Here is a 21,699-nt window from a genome sequence, read left to right on the forward strand (position 1 = left end):
GCGCGCTCGGTGCGCACTGCCTCAGCTCTGGGAGGAGCAGGAGCCGGGAGGGAGGAGGGCTGGGGGTGCTGGTTACGTAAATGATACTAGCCCAGTGAGAGGCCTCCGGGCTGGGGCTACGAGAGGGGGAGGGACCGCGCGAGGAGGAGGGGCTGGGAGGCAGCGGTCTGGGGTGGGAGGGGGGCGGGGGCCGGGCGAAGTGACCAGGCGGCGGCGGTGGCTCTGCTGAGGTGACAATGTGCTAGGACTCCTCACTCGCTCTTCGTGCCTCCTCGGCCTTGGCGCCCGCTCTGGCCGCGCTCACGGAGTCCCACAGTCCGCCGCTGCGCTATGAGGGCGCCTCTCTGGGGCTGGCCGAGGCCGGAGCCGGCTCGCTCTGCTTGCGAGGAAGTGTGAAGAGAGCGCGGGCGGGAGCTGGGGCTGCGCACCGAGCGGCACTCTTGGGCCAGCGCGGGATCCAGGTGAGCGCCGGTTTGGTGAGCAGTGCTCTCGGCGCCGCTGATCGCCGCCTGCCGGGTTTGATCGGAGGCTGAATCAAGTGCGTGGACCGCCCTTCTCTCTTCGTGGGATCCTTGGCCACGATAGCAGGTCTCCGTCTGTCTGTCTGTCTGTCTGTCTCTCTCTCTCTCTCTCTCGCTCTCGCTCCCTCTCTTCATGACAGTCTGGGACGAGCCCCCTCCGTCGGTCGGAGTGCCGGAGCTGGGTGCCTCAAAGTCCCCAAGCGAGTGCCAGGATGCGGAGCAGAACCCAGGGCAGGGGTAGGGACCCGGGCAGACCGGGCGAGGCGGTCTCCTGGGAGCTAGGAGCACGCTTGCTCTAGGCTTGAAGGTGCGGCGGGAGAATCCAGAGGCGCGGAACTTTCTGTCTCTGCCCTTCCTTCGCTGGGCTTTTTTCTGCTACACTGTCAAGCTGAGGTGCTTGGGGCCTCCCATCTGCGCCTTGGAGGCGCTCAATGACGGGGGTAGATTGGCCTCCTGGTTCGGACAACTTTCTCCCACCAGCTGCGGGAAGCTCGGGATTGCGGTGCCGACATTGTTTCTCCATCGGACACCTGCACACTCAGCTTCTTGAGTGTCTTTCTGGACGTTAACCTGCCTCTTTTTCTGCCTCTCTTTACCTCTTTCAGTGCTCAAACGCCTCTCATTCTTTGCATGTGTGTCTCTCATTGAGTTTCTGTCCCTCGGACTCTCTAGCTTTTGATACCTTCTGTACCCAGCCATGTATCTGTTTTTCTTTCATTCTGTTTCCCCTTGTCGTTCTTGGGATAGCTGTGTGTCCCTGTAATTCTCTTTGCTTGTTTCTCAGTCATGCAACATTTTCCCCCCTCTCCGTTTCTGCTTCTTGCTGCCCATCGCCTTCTTCCTCTTCTTCCCGTTGCCCCCAGATCCTGAGGCTTTTGGTCAGGGGAGCACTCATTTTATAGACACCTCCAGGTGCTGAGACCTTTGATCTGGGCCCGAGAAAACACATGTTGGAGGCAGTTTGCCCTTGTCAGAGCTGTCATAGAGCTGAGTGAGGGGCACAAGGGACTGAGTGGAGGTCGTTTGGCTAGCCTCCCTACCCAGGGTTCGAGGACCCTGTTCTGCTGGGAATCCATCCAACTGCTGTCATAGAGCTGAATGATGGGCTCAAGGGGCAGAATGGAGGGCATTTGACTAGCCTCCCTACCCAGGGTTCCGGGGCCCTGAGGCTGCTTGTTAGTGCTAGAAAACTGCAAAAGCCCCTCGTGGTGTACCTCTTCTTTGACTATGGTTAGTTGAATTTCCAGAGGGAGTATCTACAGCTCCAGCTTAAAAAACAGCCCCAGGAGAAGAGTTAGTGTGGGCAGATATAGAAGATTTGGGGTTCAGGGAAAACTAATCTCAAAGGGTGAGAGCTTTCCTGAAGCAAAGGGGTTACTAGCAGCTGAGTGGAACTCTGGGGACCAAGCAGGCATGCCTGAATTTAAACTGTCTTCCACTCACTTAGTTTTTAGGAGAGCAGTGTACCTGAGAGAAATCGTGGTCCTTCTTGCCAGAGGTTTTATTTGCAGAGCTTAAGATGCTTGCTGACCCTAACCCCTTGAAATTTCAGGTTTCTTTGGGGTTTCCAAAATTCCAGCTTTATGTGAAATATGCCTTTGCTCAGGTCTCCTCCCTGTCCGCCAGCCCCAAGTCTTCGCTTTTCTTTGCTTGTTTGCTTTCATGCCCTCTAGTGTTAAAGAAACCTGCTGGCTGAGAATACTGAAAAGTAGGGTTAACCTATTGATGATTTACTTTGGACCTTTCACCTTTCAGGGATCTTTTTCCTTGTGTTACTCATATCCTTTCTTTTTCGTCACCGACTTTTGCATTACATTATTAATCTTTTCTTTCCCCTGATCTCTACAAACACCCCCTCTCCTGCAGAATTAGAACCTAAATATGGGAACCCTGTTTGCTTGACTTCAGAGATAGATAGATGTGGAGAATTTTCATAGCGTAGGGCAGACTTTGAACATAAAATGTGCATTCTCTGTGTCATTTGTCATAAACCAGTATTTCACATCTCTGCTTTATGCCCCTGCCCACCTTCAACTACACTGAGAATTTCCCTAGCTGTTCCCACTTGTTCAAATAAATGCTTTTAATTCACCATTTCTATGATGCTCATCCCATTCCAGGGCTTAAACTACTTGCTTAAGTGAGTACACTGTGTTTTGGATCAGGTTTGGAGAGAAAGAAAAGAAAGCTTTTTCAAAGGAATTGTAGGATATTGCTGATGTAGATTAATTCTGGATCAGAAAGTCTAGAGTAGAAAGAACCAGATGCTGCCTCTGATATGCAGACTCTAGGGTAATGTGGGAAAGCCAGTATGTTTTTAATGAAAACTTGTTGGTTGATTGATTAGCATGCAGCTGATTATAGGCTTCCAAGTCACTTAGCTATTCTAATGAACCTATGTACTTGAAGTTGAATTCTACCTCCTTTTTTTTTTTTTTTTTTTTTTTTTTTTTTTCTGTTTCATTTAGGCTTCTGTGAATAGGAATTGAAGACTTGTAGAAGATAGGTTGAAATAGAAGTTCTGTTTCTTTCCAGCTCATCTTGTTGCTTGAATTTTCTCCTCTCTGCAACTCTTTAACTTGGCTGGTATTTTTTGAAGAAATGAATTCAGAGACTCTTCTAGTAGCATCTCTCAGACTTCATACCTGAAAGTAAATTGAGATATGACATCATATTGGGGTGAATATTTTTGTGTGGTTCTTAACAAGTGAAAAGCTGTCTTTTTAATGAAAAGAACAGATGTATCAGCTTAAAATTTTGCAAGTTATAAATTGACTTGTAAGCTGAATCACCATAAATAATTTGTAGATTCCCTTATTACTTCAAATACATACCAGAGGTGTGATACCACATGTATCTAAGAATTTGCAGAAGTTGCTACAGCCACAAAGCCTCTTGATTCAAGGTTTTAGTAGTGATTCACAGGCTGTTATATTTCTTTTTTGTTGATATGTTAGTCACCTCCTAAAACAGTTGGGAATTTACCATGACTATTGTGTAGGAGCATATTCAAGGCAATTTTGCTTTAAAAGGATTATTTGGAAGTTATTTAGTATTCTCTCCGTCCAAATTTTTTGTATTTAAAAATAGCAAGGATAATGAAAGTGGAAATTCTGATATTGGTTGAGATGTCTTCTAACTTCTTACTGATTTAACTTACATATTTAACTTTTTAACTTAATGTCCATCCATTTCAGGTTAAACAGTTATATCAAAATGAAATACATTTCTATCATGCAAACTCAATTATTAGAAGTGGTAGTTGTAACAGGACATTTCCATGTAGTATAGATTGTGGACTTATAAAACCTTTGGTGTATTAGGAAGAGTATAAGGGAACAAGTAAAAGGATATATTTTTTTCTTTTCATTTGGAAAAATTAATAGAATATTGGTGCTTTTTAAATAACATGAACACTAAACAAAGCAATCCAGAGTAAAACTTAAACAGAATTAACTCCCATCATGTAAAATGAATACAATGCTACATGTTTCTCATAGGTGTTCTTTGTACTTTATGAAAGTAGACAGTTTTAGTAGTTATATCCTTTAAATGAATTTACCTTATTAGCCATCATATTCTCAAGTGACAAACCTTGTAATGAACAACACATTGTTAACTGTAACTTGTAATACATCACCTTCCTGGGTTTGGGTCCCTCCCATTATGACCATGTAGATAAATGAAATGGAATCTAACGTGATCACTACTTTGAAGTCTGAACGACCATATACCTACTTATCAAAGGATTTAACCAGGCTTTGGTTTTACACTCATCCTTCTTTTTTTGTTATGAGAATAAACATACGTGAAACATCAAATCAAGACCTAAATGTAAGTACTCATATGACTCTGAGAATTGTCTTTGACGATTTTTCTTAAGGTCCTTCCCCAACTAATCCATATAGACACCCCTAACCCTACCAGGCATACATTTGAAATCATAAAATACATTTAAAGATCTGGCACTGCCTTCTTTAATAAACTTTTTCATTTTAACAGATTAGATTTCTATTTACAATTTCTACCGTAAGGTATATTGTTTAATTAAGAACTTTTGCCCCTCAGTAACCAGCATACATGGTTTTGAAGAATCTGACCTTCCAGTGTGAAATTTCATACTTAGAGAATTCAAGGACATTTATAAAAATGGGTGCACTTTAATTCAGTAATAATTGGTCATCTACTTGGAGCATTCTAAGTACTTATCTTTGAGAGCAGCAGTATAAACCGTGGACTTTACTTATTTGATATTTGTTTCTCCTTGATTCAGATTTAGGCCTATGTCTGTTTTCAATGCATGCAATATATTTATAATAATATATTTAATCGATCTTACTTTGATTACCAGGAAATGATTGCAGGTGCATGATTCTGATTATGTCCCTAAATTCATTTTTTGGATGAGTTTTCTGGGTTTAATTTCTTAGTATATCTTGGGTTATATTTATTTAATTTGATGTTTTTGCCTTTTAAAATTTATTGAGAGGTTGATAGGTTTTAAAATTCAAATTATAAATTAAAGTAGGGAGAAGTTCTTTTCCTCCAAGGGTCCAAATTTGCACAAACATCCATATGATTATAGTTTTCCCAAACTATCAGGCTCTTTCTTAATGTTTGCCCCATTAAAACCACCTGCCCTTCACAATTCATTTACAAGATTCAAAACATCAGTTGTTTGAAGTAGTGCCATGTTATTGGTTAATCATTCCAAGGTAGCTTGAGAGTGATATAAGAAGAGTAGTGATTTCATACAGATGAACATATTTGTGGTTACTTTATGTGGTACATGAGCTAATTTGACATATCGGCCATATCAATTGCTCAGATTTCTTTTGTTTTTTTTTGTTTTTTTTTTTTTCAAGAAAGGCATACTGTTAAGATAGATGGGAACTGTCCAAGGTATGTCATATCAGGGTTTTAACTTGATGGGGAATTAATTGAGAATCTGTTTCATGCACTACATTACATTGAATTGTTGCTTAAATCTTATTTAAGCTCTTACAGAACATTACAGGGAGAGTGTGATTAAACTGTTTGTTGGCACTTTGGTGTGCATGATACATGTGGCGAGTATCCACTATAAACAGAGAGAATTTAAAGTACAGCCTGCTCAATCAAAAAATTGCCCAAATTACACCACAGAGATAGTTGTAAATGTCAACTTAGCCTCTTGCCTTATATTAATTACCTTGATTTTATAAGCAGAGCATCTCTCTTTTTGTTAATAAAATGGATTTTGACATATGAGGAGGATTATGTAGCTTCTTGTAGATCAGAAGCATAATAACTGACTTAATTTCCTCTTGAGGTTTTTATTACATAATTAGTTTCAGATAGAGTAAGATTTATATGACTATCAAGACCTCAATGCAACACAACCATTAGTTTAAAGAAAGAAAAATGAAACAAAATACACACAGAGCTATGTCTTTTCTAACTTATTTATGAGGGTCTTAAAATGGTGAATTATAAATTGATAAATGACTAAATTTGATTGGATGATTACTTTGTACTTATGCAATGATTAATAAGTATCTGACAGATTTTGCCCAATTTTATTCTTATAAAAACCATATATAATATGTATAATCATTATCCCCTTGTATTAATAAGGACTCACCTGTTCAGAATCACATAGCTAATATGTGTTAGGGCCAAGGATGACACCAGTCCTTTCTGTCTGAAGCCAACATTCTAACAGTTCTCAATCTAACATTTTCACTAATAAAATTTTTAAAAATAATTGCCATCCTCCCTGTGAACATTTTCTTTTCCACAGTAAGAATAATTTAAAAAGTCTACTTACATTACCATAATTTTATAAAAATGGACATTTTAACACTGATTCTGATGGAAGAACTGAATCTCAAAATAAAGAATAATTCTTTCAACAGAGTAAATTTAGCTCACTATACATTTTCCTCATTGCACTTATATTTCCAATTTAACAACTTTAGTCAACTGCTGAAAATTCTATCACAGAAAATTTTATTCTGCACACTGTACTCGGGCACTCTAGTTATTTTGAAACACTTATTATTTTACCTGCCCCTGGTGCCTATACACAACAGACCAACATAGTTTTCATAACCATGATGTAATGAGATCTACTACTTACAGCTTCTTTCATTCTCTGTCTAGTTGTGAGTCTGGGTAATATGATTGAGACCTAGGGAAGATGCCAGCAGTTGCTTCAACCTTAGTTTACTGCATTAATGTTGGCAGAGGTGATTGGAGAATTGGAGATGACTTGTTCCTTTGCAGTAGTGACACATCATTGTCACCAAGATGGTGCCAGTCTATGTCCTGGGACAAGGAATGAAGCAAGAAAAAAATTATAAAAAGCATGTCACATGAACTTCTTATTCTGTCCTTCCCTAAATCAGTGTACCCAAACCTTTGTAAAGAAAATCCATAACTAAGATATTTGTCTATAAGTAAAGAAAACAAGAAATAACTTGTTTCTTAAAATATTCCTGAGAAAATCTTTAAATTACATTGGAAAATATTCATATTTATGAGATGATTGGTGAAATCCTTCTGAAATTTCTGGATTTTTTTCAAGTATGTAAATAATCAGTGTGTTAAAATTTGATGATGGTTGTGTATTTTGTCCTTACTCTTGACATTTGGTTGACTTTGAGAGACCTGTAATTTGGTATTTTGGTTTACTTCACTGTCTTGCTATAGGTCTTTTCTTTAGTCTTTACTAAGACACATTTTATTTTATACTGATATCTTATTAGATTAGGTAAATTATTTGAATTCCATACTCCCAATAATGAGTCACTCCATGAATATAATTTTTAAAATACAAATCTACACTTATAAATTATGTAATTTCCAAATTTTATATAATATTCAAATTATAAATGACGATTTATGAGATTATTGACTACCCTAATTTCTGTACTCAGTATAATCTTTTCTCTTTTTCTTATAGCAAGTTCCATCTCTTTTTCTGAATTCTCAGGCTCATATTTCTTTTGACTCTTTTAGTAGTGTATTCTCAAATGAGACCATACATCACTTATTCTGAGAAACAGAAGAAACTAACCTGTCACTTACTCAGATATTACCCATATCCTGTAGATTTTAAGCATACTTCTGTATTTTCTTCTTAGGTGAATGCTCTTTATCATTTTTCAATATTATTTTCTTCTCCCCATGTCTTTTCCTTTATCCTTTCTTCCTTCTTCATGATGCTATCTACTTGAACTGTCTTTCTCCTATGGTTTGATAAATTCTCATGTAGCAGGACTGAATTATCTACTGGTGCTCTGATTCTGTTAAAATAAGTAAATAAGAAAGAGCTCTTCATTTCGTCGTTTAGTCTCGGCATAGGTAAAACAGGCTCTACTGCTCTTGCATCTGGGTCATTTAGCAGGAGGCTGGGATGCTAAATTCACATCTCATTACCTTTGTCTACTTTTAGATCTGTATGCCTGGGCCCTGTGGTCAGTTGGCATTTGGCAGGCCTGTGGCTGTAAAGGAATGCTGTGCTATTTGAGAGGATGCCAATTTCAGTTGACACACAGTTCTCTCATTCCTTGGTCAGATTTTCCTTGTAAAACAACCAATATATATTTCATTACTAACTCTAGATTATTGAATTCATGTCAGGAATTCATTATGAAATTGATAGATTATGATGAAAAAGTTTAATAATTTACGTTCTGTGGCTCCCACTCCCAGACTTAAGGACAGTAGATAGTATTTTCCATATTTGGTAACCTAGAACAACCATTTTATCATAGCTTTTTAAAAGACTTTTATTGTTGTGCACTAAGTTGAGATGAATTGTAGGTAATTGGATGGTGCAGCTGAATTAACACATTGAATTGCTAGTTATGAGACACTTCATTTGCTGTTGCAGACCACAATAGGCCCATTTTGCTTCCACAATGCACAAATTCTTATTATCTATATAAAATCCTAATTCAAGTAGAATAACATGTATGCATCATTTCCATTCCCTTTGTAAAGAAAAATAACCTCTACAAATGTAAGATATTTGCAACTATCTCATTAAATAATTTGGAAATTTAGTGAATTTTTTTTTTTAAGAGAATGTTAATTTCATTCGGGGGGGGGCAGTATAAGACATCTCAGAAATGTGACATCAATGATAACTACTTTTACCCCATATGCCTTAAGATTGGTGCAGGTGGACAATTTGCATTTATTTCAATGGAGACCCTTGTTGGAATCATTCTGAACATTATTGCCATTGTGGTCATGGTGATTTGCAACAGTGTAATGATTTTGTTCTTAGATTTGTTTCATTTTACATGTTTTAAGGGCAGTTTCTTTAGGTTAGTAAGTATCCATTTTAAGAGGAATACCTTTTACTTTTCAGAAATACCTTTACTTCCTGGAAACTCATAATTGAAGTGTTGAAAATACCTGAAACTGCTTCATATAGTAAAGCAGGGCAGAGGAGACTACCTAAGGTACAGGAGAGGGGCCTGTGTTTGAGGAAGGAGCATACCGCCCTTAACAATTCCCCAAGGATTTGAGGCTCAATAATGCCAAGAAAAATGGAGGACAGAAATGAGGTATTGAGGCTGAAGCAAAATAATCAAACATGTTTACACGGAATTGCCAGTCTTCTATCACCAATGCTGTTTCCTACAGTAAACATTGCACATATTTTTGTGTGCCACCAAACTGCCCCTGTTGACACACACTAATGAAATTGTATGAACTGTCAAGGGATATTGGGGAAAAATCTCTGGGTTTTAGAACCATAGAGTAAAGCCCCACTTATTATGGCACTTGGGGTCCTTAGAACTGATGGTCAGCTTCTTGCTTATCCCAAACCAAAGTCTTCTAATCAACATGACCATTCAAATACAGAGGACCCCAAATTTTATATTCCATCTATATTCTAAAATATAAAATAGCAACCATGAATCACCAGTCATTTAAGAAATAATTTAATAAAAATTTGGAGAAGTTTACAATGTAAAAACAATAATGAAAGAAAATGAGAGACCAAGGTGAATGAAAAGCAGCACCAACAAAATGACCTTGTAAGAAATATATAATTAAGGGTTCATAAAAAATAAAAAATAATGTATTTCTGAAGGGATTCAAGAAAGTTTGAAATTATAATAAAGGGGATGATGTGGAAAAGTAATAATAATTTAATAAGAAACACTCCTGGGAATTAAATATTTTCAATCAGCAGTTAAGAGAAAATTAGTCATTTCAAATATAAAAATTATCTCAATAATACAAACAATCAAAAAATATAAAAGGCATGGTGAGTCTCCATGAAGTACAACTTCCTACTGATTGGAGTTCTAATAAGAAAACAAAAATTTGGAGCAAGTATGAAAGAATTAAGAGATCAATTCTCCAATTTCTGAAGGAAGATTATTTACAACTTAAACTCTATATTCCATCAAGTGCATTGGTAGAAAAAGATAAAGGACATTTTCCTCAGCTATAACCTTATAGCATAGTTACTTGAGGTTGTGTAGGTATATGAAAAATATATATTATTTAAAGTAGATATAAAATATGTCTGTATTTCTTAATTACATAATAAAATATATGTCTGTAATTCTTTCTTAATTATACAAAGTATAATTGAGAAAGATTTAGCATGATAACTATAGAGTAGGCCCAGGAGGTAAGCTGAGTTGTTTCAGAAAGATGTAGGATTGATTTAAGAAAAGGAAGGCTTAAACTGGTATTAGGGTATGGGACAAAAAGAGAGGTACCTTTATCTCTCCCTTTGAATATTTAATGTTTAAGGAATACTTGGAAAGAAAATGAAAAGTAGTGTAAGGAAGAAAACAGGTAGAAATTCCAGGAAAACAATAAAACATAAGACAGGGAAATAATCAGAGAATATTACTTGAATGTGAAATGAGGAATAGTTTTATATTAGTTAAATATAAATGTATTTACTGAATTTAAAACTTCGATTGACTTTAGGTCAATCTTCAGATAAAATGTGAAGATAGTTGTGACTGCAGAACAAAATGAAAACATTATTGACCTTGGCAATGTCACAACAAACATATAGGTGGTAGAGGTTGCCAGTTGGTTATGAGAATTGGAGAGAGATCCGTGGAAGGATAGGGATTAGAATACCAGCATATTGCAAAATAGTTCTCAAGAGATAGTGTCTTAATTTGAGAAATAGTAATAAAACATCGTCCTTAAATTTACAAAGATAAGAGGAATAATGACTATTAGGAGGAAGAATATGGATAATTTGGTAGCATGGTATGAGATGGTTCAGATAATGTGTAAAATGGGCCCATTCATTTGGCCAAAGTATGTTTTCATTTTTAAAAAAATGTTGATTAAACTTCAGAGAACATGAGCGTTCCAAATTTGCATAGATTTCTATCATTCTCTTTTGTGTTACCCTGCTCCATCAAGAAAATCTGAATTTAAGGATTCTATTCCCACTTAAAAACATTAAACATGATTTCCACTGAATCGAGGGACTGGTTGAGGCTAGACGGGGGTGTGTGTTATATTAAGAAATAGAAGCACTTGAATCTTTTATCTTTGAACACATTGTCAATTACTTCCTATAGTACACTCTCTTTGGACCAAGAGGAAAAGAATTGGATTCTAAACCTGATATAGCTATTAATGAACTATTGCACATCATTTAAGTTATCTGGATCTCAGAATACTTATCTTTAAAATGCAGCTACTTGTATATATATTTAAAAATATCTAGTATCACTGTATATCCTTATGTTTAGTTTTTGAATATAGGTCTTCCATTTTCTTTTCTTCTCCCTTCCTCCCTCCCCCATCCTCCCTCACTGCTTCCTGATCCTTATTTTCTTCCCTCCCTTCCTCTCTCTCTCTCTCTCTGTCTCTTTCTCTTTCCCTTCCTCCCTCCCTCTCTCTCTTTCTTTGATAAAAGAGTAGAATTATTTAAGTGAAAAGAAAAAAGACAGATCCCACAAGGTGACAGAGGACCTAGCAGGTGTTGCCACTTAAATGTAGTAGTGTGGGGATTTCTATAGCTACTGGATAGGTATTGATCAGTACCTATGCTAATCAACCTTGGAAAATTACTAAGGAGGCCTTTCATTTTGATTGAGAATAAACTGAATCATAATTTCTCTAGGTAAAGTCCCAATCTGGATTTAGAATTCTTACATGCTCTAGGTATATATTATAGCAAAGTATTCACCGCCGCCTTAACAATATTCCTGAATCCCCTTAAGTTTAGTTCTTTACCTTGTATCTAACCAAATTTACCACTCAAATCAGAATCATGCACCTTGCATTTTATTAATCTATAGTCATTATTTCCAAAACAGGGTTATTTTGATAGAATTTGTTTTGTTCAAGGGTTTATTTTCTTATAATTAAAAAAAAAAAAAAAACCTTATATTGTTGTCACTGTTGTAAAAAGGCACGGTATTTCCAGATGATTGTTCGAAAGGTCCTATCATCATTTCACTTTGGTTTTCCTGCACATATTCAAACCAATGAACAATAATTTTAAATAACATTTTGTAGTGGTTTCCAGATAGAGACAGTAAATTTTATACTCATCTGCATTATTAAATTATACCCATTACTGTGATTACCTGATGTGCCTGCAGATTCACAGAGGAATTGAAGAAACATGGCTATTTTAACATTGCACAGATGTGAAGATATTGCCTATTAGATTGGCAGCTGTTCTTGCAATCTTCACTGTTTCTTATCATTTGGTCTAATTCTTTAATTTTATAGCTGATCAGAAATAGTTACTTTAAAGATGCCAGCTATTCTTATAGAATCTTAGAATACAGATGGGGCCCACAAAAAATTGCTAAGCTGATGGTTGTTGGAATTATTTTTCTCTCTCTGTATTTACATACTTAAGCATCTTTTAACTATGAACATCAGTTCAGAAAACTAATAAACATGTAATTGGGTTTATAGAGATAGATGGGTTGGGAGGATGAAGGCATTTCCAAGTTTCCCCTATAGTTTAAGATAACACAAAAATGTCTTGTGGAAAATGTAGAACAAAAATTACCTGTATCATAATTTTTATGTTATAGTATGATTTTGTGTGGTACAGAAGGATAGGGAATTCTTTTTTTTATTATTATTATTTTTATTTAGCTTTTAATGTTTTTACAGACTGCATTTTGATTCATTGTACACAAATGGGGTACATAATTTCGTTTCTATGGTTGTACACAATGTAGAATTCTGACATGAGAAAAAGAAAAAAATTAACATTGAGACATGCTTTAAAACTGAGTATCTGTTTTCTGTTGACAGATGTGATGGTATTCTCTCTTAGATCATCTCCTTTTACCTTTTCTGGGAGATCGGTATGGTGGACAGTGAGTTGTGGGTAGGTAGAACTGCTTTGTCCTGTTCTTTTAGCTGGTTTGGTGACTCTATTAAGTTTACTAGTAAAGATGAAGTTCTTGGCAATTTAAACAGAACCTCTCAGCATATTAGTTACCCCTTGATTCTAAAAAGAAAAATGCTGAGATAAAGTTAGCAGGACACAGTAGAACTCTTTTTTAGACTATGGTATGGTACCTGCTTTCACACAAATGAAGTTGAAGATTCTGACTTCCAACTATGAGCAGTCTGACCAAAGACCCTTATGTGGTCTCTAAGGAATTTAGTTATTACATCTTTGTTTTTAAATTTTTATTTGCTTATTTTTGTGGACTTGGGGATCAATCCCTATATCTCACATGTTAGGCAAGTGCTGTACCAGGAAGCCACAGACCAGCCCAAGTAGCCTCATCTTTAAAGTAGGGGTAATAGTCACAATAGTTAACATTGATGCAGCCCAGGTCTCTTACTGGGCAGGAAAATCTCTCAAGTGTTTTACAAAATAATAACTAATTAATACTTTCAAAACCATGAGCTTTTATTTCCATTCATCTAATTTGTTAACTGTGAGGTGAAAATGCATGCAATGTACTGATTATTGTGCCTGTCACATAGCAAGTGCTCAATAAATGCTGGTTGTTATTATTAGTTCCCTTCTTCCATTGTCCTTTTGTGGTATTTAGTGTGACGGGAGTCTAGTAAATCTGGCCTGCTTAAATGATTTCTTAAATAAAATTTTCAGAATTGGAGGAGTTATGGAACTATTGCAAAATTGGGTTCCAAGTGACAAATAAATGGGAATTAAAGACAGGATGAAGCCAAGTAAAACAGAAACATTAAAACTGTTAGTGAAATATTTATTTAGAAATCTTATTTAAGACAGAAGGGAAGTAGGGGCTGGGGCTTTAGCTCAGTGGTAGAGTGCTTGCCTCACATGTGCAAGGCACTGGATTCAATCCTTAGCACCACATAACAATAAATAAATAAAGATATGTGTCCATCTACAACTAAAAAAAATATTTCAAAAAAAAGAGAGAGAAGGGAAGTAAATGTGTGAAGGCAAAGATGTATTCATTTTATGATAAATATAATTTCTACCTCAAGGCTTGATACTAAAATGCCACTTTACAAAAAAAAGTGCATCTATCTTAGAAATAGTGCCATAAGCATCTTAACTTTATTTTGGACATTCCAACATCACTGCTATCCTCCATTTTCCCCATAGTTTCTTGATCAGGTTTGGCTCTGTTTTTTCCTCATATGGGTCAGCCTAAGGGAAATTGAAAGATGAATGCTTTTTGCATATGAATATGAAAAATAGCAAACACTTTAAATCATACTGCCATCTCAGCCTTCATCCCTGAAAGAAAAAGATGAAGCATTATCTTTTATTCTTTAGAGACTCAGATTTCATATTCAGTGTGTGATGTTGATTTGTTTTTAATCATACTTATAAATGCTTAATTGGAGATTTTCTTTTTTTTTAATTTAGAAGAAAGCACAATTTGAAATGACAAATTGTAATTGATTTCTCATTTAGAAATATTTGAATTCCGATTCTTTTTGTTTATCATATGAGGAGACTATGTTGTTTTGAACATGGGTAGTTTATCATTCCCTTCACAATAATTTGTGCAAATGATAATTATACATAAATTAATAAACTGCTGGTAGGAATCTAATGATGTTTTCGTTTTATTTCTAAATCATTTGCAGAATGTTGAAGTATACCAGGACTAGTTTTGAGTGTAACCTACAACTTCCACAACTCTAAAAATCTATTCAGTAAAATTGTTATTTTTTAAAAAACCAATTGAGTAAAGGAATAAATTGCATTATATTTTGTGAGAATTCATGACATGTGATATTAAGATTATTAAACAGCATTTTTGTTTATCTGTTTCAAAAAACTTTTCAGATTACATATGATGAAATTACTTTCCATTTTCATTTGTACAATTTTCTAGTGCTGCCTGAAAATGATGCTGTGTCTACAGTTTGTATTTCCTTAGTATTTCTCTTGCTTCACATTCTGAAGATTTGTGCCACACATATATTTTAAAAAGTGATCAAGAAGAAAACTTTATTGTGAACTTTAATTATTTTATAAAGAATTTCTACATGAATAATATTTAAAATCAAGTAACATCTTCTGCCATGTATGGGTACTTGCCTGAGGTTAAACATTTTCAAACAAAGTTACATCAAGTCACAGACAGACAATCAATTCATTTTCTGGTATATGTATATCTGTCTGCCAAAATAACACCATCTATGCTTATTTTATACTATGGGAATCCACTGAAAATTAATCTAGTAAACTTACATTTAACATTTTAAATTTTATTTAGCAAGTATCCTGGAACGTGGTAACTCACAAAATGTTCTCTATTGTTATAAATATAAAACCATGATACAGAAATATTTATGAAGATGATTAATTGTGCAATGTATTTTTGACTAGCACTAAATAAAAAAATATGTTGTTTCCTTCAAAGGACAGGACTGATGCACACTATCTGAGTTTATCTGTGTGTACATCTGCATGTTTGTATCTGTATTTCTCCAGTGAGATCCTACTCAATATCAGGTTTTCGTTTTTATGGATTTCCTGGCTGTTTTGAAATGTGAATTTCTACAATCTTGTGCGTGGGTACCACTTAAGCTAATTATAAAGTACTAATCTTATTTTATGAGAATTCAGATCCACTCTTGACTTTCAGTTCCTTTATTAATTGTAGAGTTTGTTTTTACCTTTTATTGGACTGAATTAAGTTTTGCCAGAGAGACTTTTTAATTTCTCCAACCAAACCTTATTTCCAGTAATAATGTTTTTTGTCAAGATTAACTGTATAGTTATGACTTTCTATCCATCCTCAAAGCCTTTCATATGTTCTTTCATCCTTGACCATCCTCCAATTCAGTTTAAAACTGCCACATATAGTAGTAATACTTTAACTGATGGTGTGCTATTTTCTATTTATTTTTAAATCATATATATATATGTATATATATGAAAAGTTTTATTATGTGCATCTGCTATTTTAGTACAATTCTCTAAGTACCCATGCACTTTTATTTGGTCAGAGAGCTACATCTCACAGTAACCGGATATATATAATTGTGGACCAATAAAATGTTGCCACATTTTAATAAAGAAGTAACTGTACTTCATTGATGCATGAAATGATTCCTGCTTAAGCAGTCAGTATATGTAACCAGCTAATAAATCTGGCCAGAGATTTTGGGATCCACTTACTTTAAGGTACTATGTAAATGCAAAATCAGCTGCTCTCATAATTCTATTAAGGAGATACACACACTTAAGACAGGTTTTCAGCAACAGGTGCAGGCTCATGGCATGCAATTACTGACTGTTTTTGCACTTTTAACACCCTGGGGGTCCACTCGGCAAAATCTTTTTTTTTTTTTTTTTTTTTTTTTTTTTTTTCCCTGCTGTGTCTGCACTTCCCTTTGCTTTCTATCAAGTCACTGGCTTACTGAAATGTCATATTATTAATAAGATGATTTTCTTATTCTGGTTTCTGAGGATTGTTCCTCACTTTTAGGATGAACATCTGCAAAATAAAGCTACATTTTTTTTTTAAATAAAACTCAGGCATTATATCAAGAAAGAACTTTTTTCACCATAAATAAATATAAAGATTATTTATTTATTTACTTATTTTTGTGGTGGTATTTTGTGGTGGGGATTGAACTCAGGGCCTAGCACATGGTAGGCCTAGTGCTCTACCACTAAGCTATTATCTCCAGCCCATAAAGATCATTTTTATATTTGAACATTGTTAGTAATTTTTGAGATATGAGAATATTATCAGATACTGTAATTTTTTAGAATTTTACACATTTCTGTGTGTTTTAGTAAATGTATTCCTGCCATGTTACTCATGGCTATACTTTATAGGCATATATGTACCTCATGTGTTGGTTTACAGTTGTGTAGAAGCTTCAAGAACAAGGAGTGTCATCTAGAATTCTGATCTGATATGCTTGGCTGTTTGCCATCAAGCAAGTCATTCAGGGACCTGAAGAACTCTGATCTCACAACCCATGAAGTGGGTCTTAGTGGCAAAATTTACAAGGCACCCTAAATGAAAACTTTTCCACGTTACTTTCTCAGTTCGGGTTCATACCTTCTCTTTTTAGAACCCTCAGGAGTGCCTGTCTTTCTGTGGACACCGGTGCCTGGGTCTCCTCCCACAAGGCCAAAGATCCTCCTCAGAATGACACAAGAAGAGGATCTCCTCTCCCCAGGCTGAGGCTGGTTGTGCTGACCCTGTTCTCCTTCCTCCAGGCACAGTGCTCCTGTGGCATGCTGTACCTTAGACTGCTTGACTGACCTTGTCTTTTAGTGCTGCTAACCTGAAGAGAACAGTGCTTTCCTTTCTCCTTCAGTAGGTCTCAGGAGTGAGATCTGGTCACTGGCATTTATTCTGTGATCCTTACCTGTGTTTCCCCTTGAAGTGGAAATAATCAAGGAGTTGTCCTGCTTATTGATGCTCATGAATCATTCAATGTCAAGGCGTATATTTTTGCCTGTCCCTATAGTTTTAAAAAATTCTTTTTTTAACCTAAATTTTAGATGTATATCTACATCTAAATGTGCTGTTTTAGACTATAAATCCAAAAGCAGTTCAACAGAATTTATTTTGTGCTGTATTGAGCAAAATGCCTTATACGATTAAGTCCTTACTACATGCACTTAATTAGATTGCACATGCACAGATAGGTCCCCTGGGCTTTCCAAAGCAGTAAAGGCTACTTTGGAAAATGATGCAGGTCAAAAGGATTTAGGTCAGTCAAATTTTTATCTGGCTTTCCCAGTAGGATTACTGAAACTGCCTTTCCACTGTGCTATAATATCTTCCATGCAAATTTTTTCCCTCTAAATTCCGTCGTCAGCTAGTCAGAGACTGTGTACTAGATACACTTTTTGTCAAACTTACTGGGTATTTGAAATAGCAATGCCTTTATGGTTTTCACCAGAGTGGTCCAAGAGTTCTGCCTCTTCTCAAGAATTTGTCCAGAACTTGTTTCCTCCGTAGAAGATAGAAGTTTAAGATTGAAAGGGATCTTGAGGATAGCTCCTGTCACCTCACCTGCCCTCAGTAAAGGCTGTGCTTAATCTAAGCCCAAGGCCATTTTTCTAAAATAAAGCTGTCCAGTACAAGTGTAGTTTGTTACCTGTTCCACGTTGTCACTAGATGGACTAAGCATGCAATTCTGAGATGTTGTAAACCTTTACAATCTCTATGGGTTACATTTCAGATTCTTTAGCTTATCATTCAGAGCCCTTCTCAGGAATCTATCCCAATTGACCTTTACAGACTCTTGTCTCATTTTACCCTCTTCTAATCTGTGTCTAGGACTCAGGGAATCACTTCTGTGTTATTTGGATGTCATAGATGTCCATGTCTGCTGCTTTGCTCATGCTGCTTTTCAGCCCTGAGCTTCCTATCTCTTCATTTCAAGGATCAGCTTGAATGGGCAAATCCCTTTTAAAGGATTTCCCTAAGTCCTCAAGCAGAATCATTGCGTTTTCTTCATTCTTGTGGCTCTGAGTTCCTGTTGCAGGTGGTGACTTAGCTGTCCTCATAGCTGTGTCCTTACCTGTCTCCAACTTCAGTGAGAGCCTTTTCACCAGTAGGCCTCACACTCCTCACTTCCCCTGAGGCCTGCAAGTCCACAGGACAGCTATTCATTTAATAAATGTCTTGAGAAATTTGTTCAGTATTGATTTAGTAGGAGGAAGGGCTATGAATTTAATGATGCTTTATTGAATGGTTCTTTGTGATATCTTGTATCATTTTCTGGAATATGATGAGGATATAAAGGTATTAATGTAATTGCTTACAAAGATAATCACCACAAATTTATCAAGTTCAAGGGTTCAAGAGGGTGCTAAAATATTTAATTCCATCATAGTCATACCTCACTTCTGATTGGACGTGTGGCTTGAAAGGCTGCAGTTCTAAATTTAGATTTAATGGTATTCAAGAGTGTTTACTAAAAAAAAGAAAAACTCAAATCTAAACATCCTTAGTTCCTGGAAGTTCATTTTTAATGTATGGTATCATCTCTCCTGCTGTTAAAGCTATTTTATTTCTTGGAATCTAATTTTAAAAACAATCCTTCATGTAACTAAACATAATAAACTACTAAACATTTCCTTTTATGGAACATAAATTTTTCTATTTGAGTCGTTTTAATATATCCTAATTTATCAAATATTAATTATTTCCACTGCAATCCTCTATCTTCATTTTAAATATGATTTGACATGTTAACCTTAATATTTTAATATATGCTAGCCAAATAGTCATTAAATTCATGACAACTAAATTTCTTCTTCTTTCCTGAAAATTATTACATGATATGTATCACTTAGGAATCATGTTCAGTATACACCCAGTCTGGGCTAAGAAATCAGAAATTTTAATCTTCCTCTCCCTTGTTGTAGTTCGTATCCACATATCAGAGAGAATATTCTGCCTTTGGTTTTTTGGGTACTGGCTTATTTCCCTTAGTGTAATATTCTCCAGTTCCATTCATATATGGTAAAATGCCATAATTTCATTCTTCTTTATGGCTGAGTGATATTCCATTGTGCATATATGCCACACTTTCTTTATTCATTCATCTGTTTTAGGGCACCTAGGTTGGTTCCATGGCTTTGCTATTGTGAATTGAGCTGCTATAAACATTGAAGTGGCTGCATCACTGTACTATGCTGATTTTACATTCTTTGGGTATAAACTGAGGAGTGGGGTAACTGGGTCAAATAGTGGTTCCATTCCAAGTTTTCTAAGGAATCTCCATACTGCTTTCCAGAGTGGTTGCAGTTCCATCTATAATGTATCAGTGAACCTCTTTCCTTACCTCATCGTCAACATTTATTGTTGCTTGTATTCTTGATAATTGCCATTCTGAATGGGATAAGATGGAATCTCAGTGTAGTTTCAATTTGCATTTCTCTAATTGTTAGAGATGTTGAATATTTTTTCATATATTTTTTTGACTGTATTTCTTCTTTCTGATGTGCCTGTTCAGTTCCTTAGCCCATTATTGATTGGGTTATTTGGGGGTTTTTTGGTGTTAAGTTTTTTGAGTTCTTTGTACATTCTGGAGATTAATGCTCTGAAATGATGGTGGTAAAGATTTTCTCCCATTCTATAGGTTCTCTTTTCATGTTCTCGATTATTTCCTTTGCTGGAAAGAAGCTTCTTAGTTTGATACTATTCCAGAAGTTCATTGGACTAGACAAAGATATAAGAAGGGAAGGGAGAGGGGATGGTAATAGGAAAGACAGTAGAATGAATTGGACATATCTTTTCTATGCTTACATATAAATATAAGACCAATGTAACTCCATATCATGTACAACCACAATAATGGGATCCCAATTGGAACAAGTTGTATTTATTCTATGTATGTATAATTTTTCAAATTATACTCTATTGCCATGTAAAAAAAACTATTCCATGGGAGATGACTACATTAATTAATATTTTGGTAAATTCTGAAGTGCTTATATTATGTACCTCCTGATAATAAGATAGTTTAGAAATTTGAAACTTACAACAAAGTTTTTAGGTTTGTATATTCCCCATAATGAAAACACCATAATTGTATTGACTGTGACTTTTTTCCACTAAAAAAATTATGTTTGAATTTCCTTATATCACCAAAAGTATTTTAGAAATCTTTATAAAATTTAGGTATAAATACAAATATAGCATGATTTTTATGTTGTCTTTGATTCTCTTCTAAAATAAAAGATCAGAATTTTTTTCCCCTCAAAAAACTTGAAGTCTTCATATTGCCAGTCCATGTCTGCTAGAATGACTCTAAAATGTCACTATGAATCTTGGATCCTTCCTGTCATTCTAAGATTCATGCATTCAAAATAGCTGCCAGAGTTCCAACCATTATGTCCACATTTCAGATTGGCAGCCAGCCAAGGGGCATAGTATGTATAACAGCTAAGGAAGGAGAAGTTAGATATTGGGGAGGCAACTGGTAAGTCCAGTGAAATACATCAAAAATACATCACTGAAATACATTTTATTGACTTTTCATAATCTGCATCTTTTTGCTTACTTATGCCCCAATTTTCTCTATAGTAGTTTCCAGTTCTTTAATGCTGAAGTTATGCCTGATTTATGGTTGTTGGTTTTTACCTACATGATTTTTGTTGTTTTGTTTCCTTTGAATCTTTAAACTAGTATCTTTTTATTATAACATTACATATTTTGCAGAAGGTTTGAAAAATTAGGAAACATATAAAAGGGAACATTAAAATTATTTAGAAATTATGTATTATTTATATGTCAAGTGATATGAGATTACTTTTACATTATTTAGGATAACTGCTAATATCTTGCTGAATAGTCCTCTAATATTTTCAATTTCATATATATGTATATTTATGATTAAACAGTAGCTACTTTATTCCCCATAGAATTTTAGAAATTATTTATCTTAAATATTTGTGTATATATATATATATATTATAGACAGATTTTTAATTAATATTGAGACATGATTTTTGTGACTCCATGGCATTGCATAACAAATCATAGTTTTATATAGCTGATCCCTAATTGAAAACATTCTGGTTGCTTTTATGTACTTAGAAATATAAACCTATTAATGACATGAATAAGCTTCTTTCAACATGAATCTTTGCATAATAAAATCAGGATGACTTCATGGAAGTGGAGCAGGTCAAAATATAGGAGTCTGCAAAAGAAAGAGCACCTTTTTCAGAGGCCAGGAGATAGTGAAGTAGAAGTTACCATAAGTCAAGCTTTAG

At 35.5% G+C, this 21,699-nt stretch overlaps 1 protein-coding gene across 1 annotated transcript in view; it reads left to right on the plus strand.

The window, feature by feature from the left end:
* Positions 1 to 220: 220 nt before the first annotated feature.
* The window catches only part of Galnt13 (polypeptide N-acetylgalactosaminyltransferase 13), a 540,229-nt gene continuing 518,750 nt past the window's right edge, over positions 221 to 21,699 (plus strand). The window contains 1 exon segment of the mRNA XM_047546171.1: positions 221 to 588. The gene's annotated coding sequence lies outside the window, so the exon portion shown is untranslated.

Source organism: Sciurus carolinensis, chromosome 3, assembly GCF_902686445.1.
Source record: "Sciurus carolinensis chromosome 3, mSciCar1.2, whole genome shotgun sequence".
Lineage (NCBI taxonomy): Eukaryota > Metazoa > Chordata > Mammalia > Rodentia > Sciuridae > Sciurus > Sciurus carolinensis.